Here is a 13,171-nt window from a genome sequence, read left to right on the forward strand (position 1 = left end):
ACTAGATAGAGGCCCTCTCCAACTTGTCTAGTGGCAAGCCCGAATAGAACGACCTTGGGTCGGAACCTTTTTAAAAAATGTCACTGTTTAGCTGCAGCTGCCTGGAAAATTCCATTGTGGGCGTGTTCTATGAAACCTACGGAATGTATCTTTATGCTTGTTGATTTCAGTTCCCTATGTATCACAATATTTGGTTTGTATTCTCTACTGACTGACCGACTCTTCGTTTGGTACGGAAGGCCGAGAGGTGGTCATAGGACCCAGGTGACCCTAATCGGGTCACTTCCTTCACAAATAAATACCCAGAGTGTCTTTGGGTCAGCCCTCTCCTCTCTCTTTGAGTGCCATATACATTCTGCTTCTTCCCATGATAACATACTGCATTGGGCAATGAGTTAGCCCATTTCTGCTATTGGCTGTATTGCCCTGTGTATAATGACACTTTGCAGGATCAAGTGTGATTATCTGCCTGAAAATGAAAGTGCTGTGCCTTGAAGGGTGGCAAGTTCTTTTGTTTTCTCTTTTTTCCTGTTATAGGTTATTTTTAAAGTCATCCAGAAACTTCCCAGACAGTTCTACTGGACCACTCGCTTGATGTTCATTTCATCTGCAGTGTGCTGTATCCCGTTCAGTTACTATTTCTAAATTGGAATCTCGTCTTTGAATGTTAGTATAGTATTGTTTTACCATTCTAAGATGGCCCCCGTGTTTAGAAGCATTATGTTGGCCGCCTTGGATGAGTTCATCAGTGGTACACTATGCTCTTTAGTATTTAAAGATGGCTACCCCGAACGATGTTTAGTGAGTGGCCTTTTTGGAATGGTATTGTACATAGTGTATCATAGTTTTTACTTGTCCACAACTGCCAACATGTTGCTTCTAAATGTAGCAACTATGTTGCAACTTTAAAATAACACTACACTATCAACGATGACACTGCATGATAGCTGCCCCCAGCTATTTTAGATTTTCTTTTTGTATTGTAAACATATGCTTGTCTACTTAAGGTGGTAGCATGTTTTCTTTTAGCATGTTTTCTTTTTCTATGTTAATCCTTTTAATTTATTATTGTTCCACTTGTTGAGCTTATGTGTTTTATTGCGGATAGCTTAAGAGGGAGAATGCAAGAATGAATCAGGGTGTGGGTGAATAGATGTATGAGTGCAAGGATCTGTGACAGTGTGCATGAATGATGACATACTGAGGCCTAGACTCATCAGTGACTCAAGAGGCTCTTTCACTTATAAGCAAAAAATACTTGTTTTTCGAATGACTACATTAACTATGACATAATCAGCAAATAACAATTAGCACTCATGCAAATGTTCTTAAAGCCAATCTTACTTAGACCAAACAATGAACCACTCTCAATAAAGAAACACCTTTATTCTCAACTGTATAACTATCTAATGTCTAGAAAGTTGAAGACTTTCTTATTATATCATTGTGCATTTTTGTAAAGGATTGAGCAGGATTGATATCAATTATTTTAAAAAATTATAGCCTAGAGCAACATTTGGCTTTTGATGTCAAATAAGCAACCCATCGTTCAATTATCTGCGAGTGGACTCCAGGGGCCTTGTTTCACCATACTTTCAGGAGCATAACACAAGTGTTTGATCTAATTCACATAACATTCACATTTTTTATTTCTATATTTTCATCTCCAATGACATTATCTGTAAGACTCTGACTCATTCCTTAAAATGTCTCATTGGCAAATCTTCCGTTAGGTCTTTAAGTCTCAAATGTCTATAAAATAGAAATCTACTGCCTTTAAATGCTTTGTGATATTTTCAATATATGCAAAGCTTACCTGACTTGACTATTTTATCGAACTCATCAGTAAATGCCATATTTTATCAGTAATTCTATTGGATAGGGGTATACCCAACAATAACCCTCCTATTACCTGGGTATCTGAAACACAATTTGAAGAAAATTGGTAAGGAGGAAAAGATAGAGAAATATTTTTAAACAAGGACACCGTTAATTATCCTGTCATATGTGTATATATTCACATTTTCTTTTAGTTATTTTATCGCTGAGCATATAAAAAGAACATATATTTACAAATAACACCTCTAACACAATAACAAACTAACGCTACTGTCCACCATGAAATATTTCCTATTGTGGAGCCACCTTTAAATAGTGTGAACTACCCAGAGGACTCATACATTGCGTATAGGAAAGTCTCTCTCCAAGAATTCAAAAAAGCAATGTGAGATTGTTACATCCACAAAAAGTTCAATTGATTTGCGGTCCTTCTGTACAACAAAACTGTCGACGCGGTCGCGTATCAGCCGATCTATTTCTTTTGGCCTCTTCAGGACAAAAACAATAGCAGCACTCTACATAAAGAAAAATAAACTCTAATGACATATACAATACAGAATCGCCAAGCAATTATCCTTGCCGATATATATACAGGTCTCACTCCCCTGGAAACCAAACCACAGTGCAAAATGCAGAAAGTTCCACCACCACAACAACACCACCGAATCCAGTGTGACGTGAATCTCAAAGAAAATTTAAATTCCTCAACTTTCAAAAACGTGTGAATGCACCATATGTGACAAAAAACTCATAATACTCCTGTGTGTCTGCTTACCGAAAACACATATACTAGCGTTTTTAATCTCGAGGGTCTCTCATTATGCAATCTGTTGAACTCTACACTAACCTTAGCTATAGCCCCTCGCTCAGAGCATCCTGCATAAAACCAACTTGCTTGTTAGCGGTGGAGTATGGGGGGGTCTACCCCTGGCCCAACTATAAAGAAGGAAAAAAGGTTCAAGTCAGCCCCACTTTAAAAAGTAAAATACAATCAAGCAAAGAACCGCCCTGTCACCCAAATGATCGAATTTAGTACCTTGCTTGGGCGATTTATCGCTAGGCTAACTTCAGGTCCAAAGTAGTGAGTTCCATCCGCTGTGGTGTACACGCTACATGGAAGAAAAGCGCACAACAAAGCACGCGGGGATAAATAAAGGGATCTCAACTAAATCTCAGAGACAAAGGGCTGAATACCATCTCCTCTTACCTTACGACTCTTCTCTTTTCTGTAAGGTCTAATCAACGTCTGTCCAAGTTCGCTGTCCTACTTCGAACCGAGGTACACGGAAGTGCACTCGGAGCATTATTTTTAAACATCAACAGTGACAAGGGACTAACGCATCTCGCCAGCGTGGGGTGAAATGAATCGGCTATTTTGAAGTGGAGTGAGAGTACAGGCCCACTAGTTATATGCATAGCTTTCTCCCTAGGTGGGGACAACAATATTTATCGAATTGAGACAACTAAAAAAGAATTCAAAGGTGCAAATAATTATATACAAAAATAATTTAAAACAGAAATGATTGAAAAAAATAATAAGAATCAAAAACTTAACTGAATCAAGTAGTTACTGGTTCAAAGATCAAGCATAGTAAAACTATAAAAAATCAACTCTAAATCAAATAAAATAAATATAAATATAAAGCCGCCACAATTACACTCCATGTGTGTAAGAAACAGAGTTAGAGAACCTGTAGACATAACGGCTCACATTCTGAACAAAACATATAATTATGAACATTTTACATAGATACATATCTGCACAGTGACTGCACATGTCAGGTATTAGCTGACTGAATCTAATAACCTTGTCAAATAATGCATAAAAATCTTCAACTCTACCGATCTTATTGTATCAAGGCCCATATTTCATCCCTATCATTTAGACCATCAATAGCTGTGCGATACTTCTCAATCAACCGCGCTTCTAGGCGATTGAGGGTATTTTGTAACGAGGCTTTATTCATAGGGCGCATGACCGTTAAAACGGTCCACCTCAATTCGTCTTCCTCGTGTCCCAGTTCCAGTAAATGCTGGACCAATGGGGCACCGAGAATTTTGCACCGTATCCGCGATTTGTGTTGCTGAATTCGTAATTTAACTGCTTGAGTTGTTTGGCCAATATAAGTTTTTTTACATGGACACTCAATTGAGTAAATCACATTCTTGGAATTGCAATTTGAGAAAGCCAATTGCACATGTTTTTTATCTCCAATAGTTGTAAATTTGGAGTCATTTGTCTGAGGGCACACCACGCATTTATGACATCTGAAGTGTCCTTGCAATGGTGGCAACCCCATCATAGCTCTTACATCTTTTGGGGGTGTTGGTCTGGATGCTTTAACTAAATGTTCCCTCAGGTTCTTTCCTTTCTGGAAAGCAAACAAAGGTGTACCAAGTCCCAAGTGCTCAACCAACCGCCAATTTCTCTGAATAATCTGTCTTACTTTGTTAGCTTTCGGATTATATGTCAGCACACAAGTAAGCAGATCATTCTTAACCCTACTTTTCGGTACAAGTAGGGTTTCCCGAGGTGTAAACCAAGCTCGTTTAAGGGAATTCCTGACTAATTTCTTCGGATATCCTCTATTACATAGCTTGGTCTTCAGGATGGCAGCATTGTCAAAATAATCACTTTTGTTCGAACAATTGCGACGAATTCTAAGGAATTGCCCGTAAGGCAAATTATCCTTAAGATGTCGGGGATGTCCTGAGCTGTATGCCAATAGTGTGTTTCTATCGGTGGGTTTGGTAAATAAACTCACTTCTAGAACTCCTTCGTTGTTTTTCACCCAAACATCTAGAAAATTAACCTGGCTGTCACTTACACTTTTGGTAAATTTTAGATCTTGTGTCCGTGTATTGAGCCAATTGTGGAATGATTCCAGATCTTCTGCACTTCCATTCCATATCAAAAATATATCATCGATGAATCTGACCCATCTCTCAATATGTGCAAAGTATGGGCCAGATTCATCGAAGATAAAACGGGTCTCAAAGTGATCCATAACCAAATTCGCTATCTCAGGGGCGAAGCTACAATCCATTGCTACGCCTTTTACTTGCAGTAACAGGTCTTCTTTGAAGTTGAAAAAATTGTTTTTAAGACATATTTTGGCCAAAGCGATCAAAAAGTCAGTTGGAACTTGGTGTGGTCTGGGTCTACTATTTAATACCACCGACATGATCAAGAGTGCCTCATCTTGGGGGATGTTTGAGTAGAGGCTTTCGATGTCGAAAGTAACCAAAAAACTTTGGTTACTATCAAACATCGAACCCTCAACCTTAGCAATAAAGTCCATAGTGTCCCGTACATATGCTTTTGTCTCGGGGACAAGTGGTTTTAAAAAATGATCAACATATTTAGCCAAAGGTTCCAGAATGAATGATGACATACTGAGGCCTAGACTCATCAGTGACTCAAGAGGCTCTTTCACTTATGAGCAAAAAATATTTACATTACCAATGCTTGTTTTTCGAATGACTACATTAACTATGACATAATCAGCAAATAACAATTAGCACTCATGCAAATGTTCTTATAGCCAACCTTACTCTTAGACCAAACAATGAACCACTCTCAATAAAGAAACACCTTTATTCTCAACTGTATAACTATCTAATGTCTAGAAAGTTGAAGACTTTCTTATTATATCATTGTGCATTTTTGTAAAGGATTGAGCAGGATTGAGATCAATTATTTTTAAATATTATAGCCTAGAGCAACATTTGGCTTTTGATGTCAAATAAGCAACCCATCGTTCAATTATCTGCGAGTAGATTCCAGGGGCCTTGTTTCACCATACTTTCAGTAGCATAACACAAGTGTTTGATCTAATTCACATAACATTTACATTTTTTATTTCTATATTTTCATCTCCAATGACATTATCTGTAAGACTCTGACTCATTCCTTAAAATGTCTCATTGGCAAATCTTCCGTTAGGTCTTTAAGTCTCAAATGTCTATAAAATAGAAATCTACTGCCTTTAACTGCTTTGTGATATTTTCAATATATGCAAAGCTTATCTGACTTGACTATTTTATCGAACTCATCAGTAAATGCCATATTTTATCAGTAGTCTCGATTAACTTTCAAGTCAACTTTAGTGATATTGTTTCAGATATGGAGTGGCCGCTGAATATCAACTCAATGTAGAATCCACTGCGAAGGCTTTGTATAGGATCACAAATGTAGGTTTTTCAGGGACCGACAGAGTTACATACTTTTCCCAACCAAAAATTAAACAAAAGCACACCCAAGTCAATTTCTTCACACAAAGCTTCTACAGAAGAGTGGTTTGAGGCTCCAGATGCCCCATTGAGAGACAACTGGTCTGAAGCACTGGAAATAATTTTCAACAGGAGGGAGTAATCACTTGAGTCAGCTTGAAAATTCAAAACTTGGTCTAAATGTATTCCGGTTGGCTGTGCAAATGACAACGCGGTCAATCTATTACATGTGTTTTATCAAAGAAGGCCATGCTTGTTTACAAGTGTCTGGATTTAACCATCTTGCCACCAGGTGGCACCCACGAGGGCCTTTGTTGATCTTTGATTTGCCTAGTTTACTATGCAGTGCTATCACACGCACTGGTCCAATGAGGCGAGAGAAAGTGGGGTTAGTCTAGGAACACAGCGCTGTTAGGAGCTGATTAAGAGTTGCACATTTTTGGGGACACAGTAAGATCTCATGTCATTGTACTTTTATTGTTCATTAAATCCACCCCAGTACCGGCCATTTTCAATTGAAACTAAGCCTGGGCGTTGAACTACACTCCGTTCGCGGAGCTTGCGAAGTTTAGGCAACTTTGCGAATTGCGTAGAGCGCGAAGTTGCAGATTGCTACGCAATCTAGCACGTAGCGTAGTAGGTTTGCTTCCTCGCGTGCTCAATATTCATTCTCGTGCACGTGGTAACGTCTTACCGTGATTCTGCGTTCACCAACTTGCTTTTCTGTCCGTTCTCGTGCGCCAAGAGATTTGTAATATGGCTGCCCAAGCCCACGAGAGTGTGCGAACGCGAACACGTCATTCGGGCGCGCGAGCTGACTTCCGGCGGCTGTCTTGGTAAGATCGCGATCCCGAACATGCAAAAACTACAATCTGGCGAAGAATATCTCTTGAGCTTCATAAAACCTTCTCTAAAATGATCATTTTGCTCGGAAAAACTCCTCAGATTTTGATTTTGCTGTAGTCTTTTGTGTAAGGAGTCCTTTCATTTTTTTTAACTCTTTTTTTCAAGAGGAAGGAAGTGCCCCTGAGTCTCCAACTTCCTGTTCCTGTCCAGCAGGCTCCTCCCAGTGCTTTGTCCATGTGCTGTTCACTTTCATTTGGATTTGGAGCTGGAAGGATCACTTTTTGTGTCTGTCTGCTGCATCATACCATTGGATTGGATTTATTTGAGGACTTTTTGATTTGAGATTTGATTTACTACAAGTAAGTTGGAGAATTGGTGTGTTTGTTTCATTGGGGCTTGTTTGTACCTACATTTTTCTGGGATTTTCATTGTTTTTAAAAATTATTGTTGTGGGTGGCCTGTACTTTCAATAGGGGCTTAGTTGTTTTTCTCTGCAATTTCAGCCAATAGGGTACCCATGGGTCCATGTTTTGTGGTGTCTGTTGAATTTCAACATCATGTAGGGCATGGATGGCATAGGATTGAAATGCTAGATGTGGCTGTGGTGTATTTCACTGTTTGTGTGTGTGTGTGAAATACCTTTGTTGGATGTGTGAGCTTGATGTGTAACTTCTTTCCAATCCTTTCATAGCCCTGTTGATTTTCATTTTTGAATTAAAGCTGTGTTGTTCAGCAGGCCTCCTTTGTCCGGTCATATATATAGGCCTGCTTCAGTTATTTGTTTTTCATGGCCTGTTGTGACTGTGAGTGGCCATGTGGCTTGTGGCAATTTTGTGGTGGTAGTTTAGTAGTGTGAGCTTCTTTTTCCATAAAGGCCTGCATTTCTTTTCTTTGTTCCCCTTGGCTTATGCTTGTTGTTGTTGTGTCCTTGCCATGTGTGTGGCGGCCATTTTGTGAAGGCAGGTATTGTACTTTGGCCATAGGCTTACATTGTCTTTCTTCCATTTCTTGTTGTTGTGGGTGTGTAGCGGCCATTTTGTGGAGCCATACAAGCAGTGTGCTTGCTTTTGCCATTCTGTTCCAAGCTTGTGGCCTAGTCTGCCAGTAGGCCCAGAAGTAGTCATCCTCAAATCTTTGGTGCATTATTTAAATTTACAGTTTGTGTTGTCTGTTTAATTTTTTTTACACCATGGATGGCTTTGGATTGAATTGCAAAAGTTGTTTTTTGGGGTGGAATAGCAGTTTTTGGGTGTGTGTTAAATAAATAAGGCTTTTCAGCCAGTAGGTAACCCTAGGGATTCAGCTCGCGTACTTTCGGTAACTCTGCACAGCGCGACAACGCGGACTTACAGTTTTTGTCATTTTCGTGCTCTCAATATGCGTGTTTGCGCACGCGATAAAGCCTTTTTGTACAGTTCGCGATCCCGAACACACAGCATTTGCAATCTGGCAAACAATATCTCGCGAGCAACATAAATCCTTCTCGAAAACGGTGATTTTGTGGATTTTGCTAAAAAAAACTCCTCAGGTTGTCATTCTGCTGTAGTTTTGGAGCACGGAGTCACTTTTATTTAAAAAAAATATATTTTTAGGAGAGGAAGTAAGTTCCACAGAGACTACAACTTCCTGTTCCTGTCCTTTGTAATCACTTTTTTGTTATTATTGTGGTGGGTGGCCTGAGCATGTGTGTGGCGGCCATTTTGTGGAGGCAGGCATTGTGCTTTTGCAATAGGCCTGCATTGTCTGTCTTGTATTCCTGACCTTTTCTTGTTTTTGTGAGTGGCCTGTCCATGTGGTGGCGGCCATTTTGTTGTACCAGCCACTGTGCTTTTTCCATAGGCCTCCAAGCTTGTGGCCTAGTCGTACAGTAGGCCCAGGGGTACTACTCATCAATCATCACGGGTGCATGTTAAACAACCGTTTTTGTGTTGTGCGTTAAATTTCAACATCATGTGTGGCTTTGGATTGAATTGTAAAATGTGGGCTTTACTTTTTTTTTTCGGGGCTATATTTCACTTTTTGGGTGTTGTAAATAAATGGCTTTAGTTTTTATCAAGTTCAATTAGCCGCACACTGCTAGTCACACCAGCAAGTTGCCCCAAGGAAATGTGGTCAATGTAGTAGCGACGGCGAGTACGCCTATGCCACGGTGTGTAAAAAAAGTATGTGTCGCATTAGCCATCCCTGGACATGTGTTTCGAGGTAGTTGCCTCTCGTCAGCAGGGAGCAGGTAAGTGTAAAGGGGTGCCGCGTGGACTGCCAAAAATTAAAAACAGGTAGAGTACCTCTCATGGCGCGCAGGTGCTGATCCAGGACTCGTCAGCCCGGTGGCTCAAGGGAGCCGTAATATATCAAGTTCAATTGGCCGCACACTGCTAGTCACACCAGCAAGTTGCCCCAAGGAACTGTGGTCAATGTAGTGGCGACGGCGAGTACGCCTATGCCACGGTGTGTAAAAAAAGTATGTGTTGCATTAGCCATCCCTGGACACGTGTTTCGAGGTAGTTGCCTCTCGTCAGCAGGGAGCAGGTAAGTGTAAAGGGGTGCCGCGTGGACTGCCAAAAATTAAAAACAGGTAGAGTACCTCTCATGGCGCGCAGGTGCTGATCCAGGACTCGTCAGCCCGGTGGCTCAAGGGAGCCATAATATATCAAGTTCAATTGGCCGCACACTGCTAGTCACACCAGCAAGTTGCCCCAAGGAACTGTGGTCAATGTACTGGCGACGGCGAGTACGCCTATGCCACGGTGTGTAAAAAAAGTATGTGTCGCATTAGCCATCCCTGGACACGTGTTTCGAGGTAGTTGCCTCTCGTCAGCAGGGAGCAGGTAAGTGTAAAGGGGTGCCGCGTGGACTGCCAAAAATTAAAAACAGGTAGAGTACCTCTCATGGCGCGCAGGTGCTGATCCAGGACTCGTCAGCCCGGTGGCTCAAGGGAGCCGTAATATATCAGGTTCAATTGGCCGCACACTGCTAGTCACACCAGCAAGTTGCCCCAAGGAACTGTGGTCAATGTAGTGGCGACGGCGAGTACGCCTATGCCACGGTGTGTAAAAAAAGTATGTGTCGCATTAGCCATCACTGGACACGTGTTTCGAGGTAGTTGCCTCTCGTCAGCAGGGAGCAGGTAAGTGTAAAGGGGTGCTGCATGGACTGCCAAAAATTAAAAACAAGTAGAGTACCTCTCATGGCGCGCAGGTGCTGATCCAGGACTCGTCAGCCCGGTGGCTCAAGGGAGCCGTAATATATCAAGTTCAATTGGCCGCACACTGCTAGTCACACCAGCAAGTTGCCCCAAGGAACTGTGGTCAATGTAGTGGCGACGGCGAGTACGCCTATGCCACGGTGTGTAAAAAAAGTATGTGTCGCATTAGCCATCCCTGGACACGTGTTTCGAGGTAGTTGCCTCTCGTCAGCAGGGAGCAGGTAAGTGTAAAGGGGTGCCGCGTGGACTGCCAAAAATTAAAAACAGGTAGAGTACCTCTCATGGCACGCAGGTGCTGATCCAGGACTCGTCAGCCCGGTGGCTCAGGGGAGCTGTAATATATCAAGTTCAATTGGCCGCACACTGCTAGTCGCACCAGCAAGTTGCCCCAAGGAACTGTGGTCAATGTAGTGGCGACGGCGAGTACGCCTATGCCACGGTGTGTAAAAAAAGTATGTGTCGCTTTAGCCATCCCTGGACACGTGTTTCGAGGTAGTTGCCTCTCGTCAGCAGGGAGCAGGTAAGTGTAAAGGGGTGCCGCGTGGACTGCCAAAAATTAAAAGCAGGTAGAGTACCTCTCATGGCACGCAGGTGCTGATCCAGGACTCGTCAGCCCGGTGGCTCAAGGGAGCCGTAATATATCAAGTTCAATTGGCCGCACACTGCTAGTCACACCAGCAAGTTGCCCCAAGGAACTGTGGTCAATGTAGTGGCGACGGCGCGTACGCCTATGCCACGGTGTGTAAAAAAAGTATGTGTCGCATTAGCCAACCCTGGACACGTGTTTCGAGGTAGTTGCCTCTCGTCAGCAGGGAGCAGGTAAGTGTAAAGGGGTGCCGCGTGGACTGCCAAAAATTAAAAACAGGTAGAGTACCTCTCATGGCGCTCAGGTGCTGATCCAGGACTCGTCAGCCCGGTGGCTCAAGGGAGCCGTAATATATCAAGTTCAATTGGCCGCATACTGCTAGTCACACCAGCAAGTTGCCCCAAGGAACTGTGGTCAATGTAGTGGCGACGGCGAGTACGCCTATGCCACGGTGTGTAAAAAAAGTATGTGTCGCATTAGCCATCCCTGGACACGTGTTTCGAGGTAGTTGCCTCTCGTCAGCAGGGAGCAGGTAAGTGTAAAGGGGTGCCGCGTGGACTGCCAAAAATTAAAAACAGGTAGAGTACCTCTCATGGCGCGCAGGTGCTGATCCAGGACTCGTCAGCCCGGTGGCTCAAGGGAGCCGTAATATATCAAGTTCAATTGGCCGCACACTGCTAGTCACACCAGCAAGTTGCCCCAAGGAACTGTGGTCAATGTAGTGGCGACGGCGAGTACGCCTATGCCACGGTGTGTAAAAAAAGTATGTGTCGCATTAGCCATCCCTGGACACGTGTTTCGAGGTAGTTGCCTCTCGTCAGCAGGGAGCAGGTAAGTGTAAAGGGGTGCCGCGTGGACTGCCAAAAATTAAAAACAAGTAGAGTACCTCTCATGGCGCGCAGGTGCTGATCCAGGACTCGTCAGCCCGGTGGCTCAAGGGAGCCGTAATATATCAAGTTCAATTGGCCGCACACTGCTAGTCACACCAGCAAGTTGCCCCAAGGAACTGTGGTCAATGTAGTGGCGACGGTGAGTACGCCTATGCCACGGTGTGTAAAAAAAGTATGTGTCGCATTAGCCATCCCTGGACACGTGTTTCGAGGTAGTTGCCTCTCATCAGCAGGGAGCAGGTAAGTGTAAAGGGGTGCCGCGTGGACTGCCAAAAATTAAAAACAGGTAGAGTACCTCTCATGGCGGGCAGGTGCTGATCCAGGACTCGTCAGCCCGGTGGCTCAAGGGAGCCGTAATATATCAAGTTCAATTGGCCGCACACTGCTAGTCACACCAGCAATTTGCCCCAAGGAACTGTGGTCAATGTAGTGGCGACGGCGAGTACGCCTATGCCACGGTGTGTAAAAAAAGTATGTGTCGCATTAGCCATCCCTGGACACGTGTTTCGAGGTAGTTGCCTCTCGTCAGCAGAGAGCAGGTAAGTGTAAAGGGGTGCCGCGTGGACTGCCAAAAATTAAAAACAGGTAGAGTACCTCTCATGGCGCGCAGGTGCTGATCCAGGACTCGTCAGCCCGGTGGCTCAAGGGAGCCGTAATATATCAAGTTCAATTGGCCGCACACTGCTAGTCACACCAGCAAGTTGCCCCAAGGAACTGTGGTCAATGTAGTGGCGACGGCGAGTACGCCTATGCCACGGTGTGTAAAAATAGTATGTGTCGCATTAGCCATCCCTGGACACGTGTTTCGAGGTAGTTGCCTCTCGTCAGCAGGGAGCAGGTAAGTGTAAAGGGGTGCCGCGTGGACTGCCAAAAATTAAAAACAGGTAGAGTACCTCTCATGGCACGCAGGTGCTGATCCAGGACTCGTCAGCCCGGTGGCTCAAGGGAGCCGTAATATATCAAGTTCAATTGGCCGCACACTGCTAGTCACACCAGCAAGTTGCCCCAAGGAACTGTGGTCAATGTAGTGGCGACGGCGAGTACGCCTATGCCACGGTGTGTAAAAAAAGTATGTGTCGCATTAGCCATCCCTGGACACGTGTTTCGAGGTAGTTGCCTCTCGTCAGCAGGGAGCAGGTAAGTGTAAAGGGGTGCCGCGTGGACTGCCAAAAATTAAAAACAGGTAGAGTACCTCTCATGGCGCGCAGGTGCTGATCCAGGACTCGTCAGCCCGGTGGCTCAAGGGAGCCGTAATATATCAAGTTCAATTGGCGGCACACTGCTTTAGTTTTTATGTGTATATGTTCGTTGTTGTTGCTCCCAGATGCTGCATCCATCCCATAAGATGCACACATTTTTATTTAGGGCAAACAGGCTGCACTACATTTATATTTTTGTTCTATGCTATTCTTCTTCCTGAGTTTACACAGTACAAGTACACCAGGAACCCTAGCCTTGTCAGTCTCATAAATGGCTATATTATTGTTGTTCACTGACTTCATAAAATGTAATAATTGTAACCACCCACCAGACACTAAGAAGTTATATATTATATTATTGATCTTTTGACTG

This window comes from Triturus cristatus, chromosome 4_1 (assembly GCF_964204655.1).
Source record: "Triturus cristatus chromosome 4_1, aTriCri1.1, whole genome shotgun sequence".
NCBI classification, from domain to species: Eukaryota; Metazoa; Chordata; class Amphibia; order Caudata; family Salamandridae; genus Triturus; species Triturus cristatus.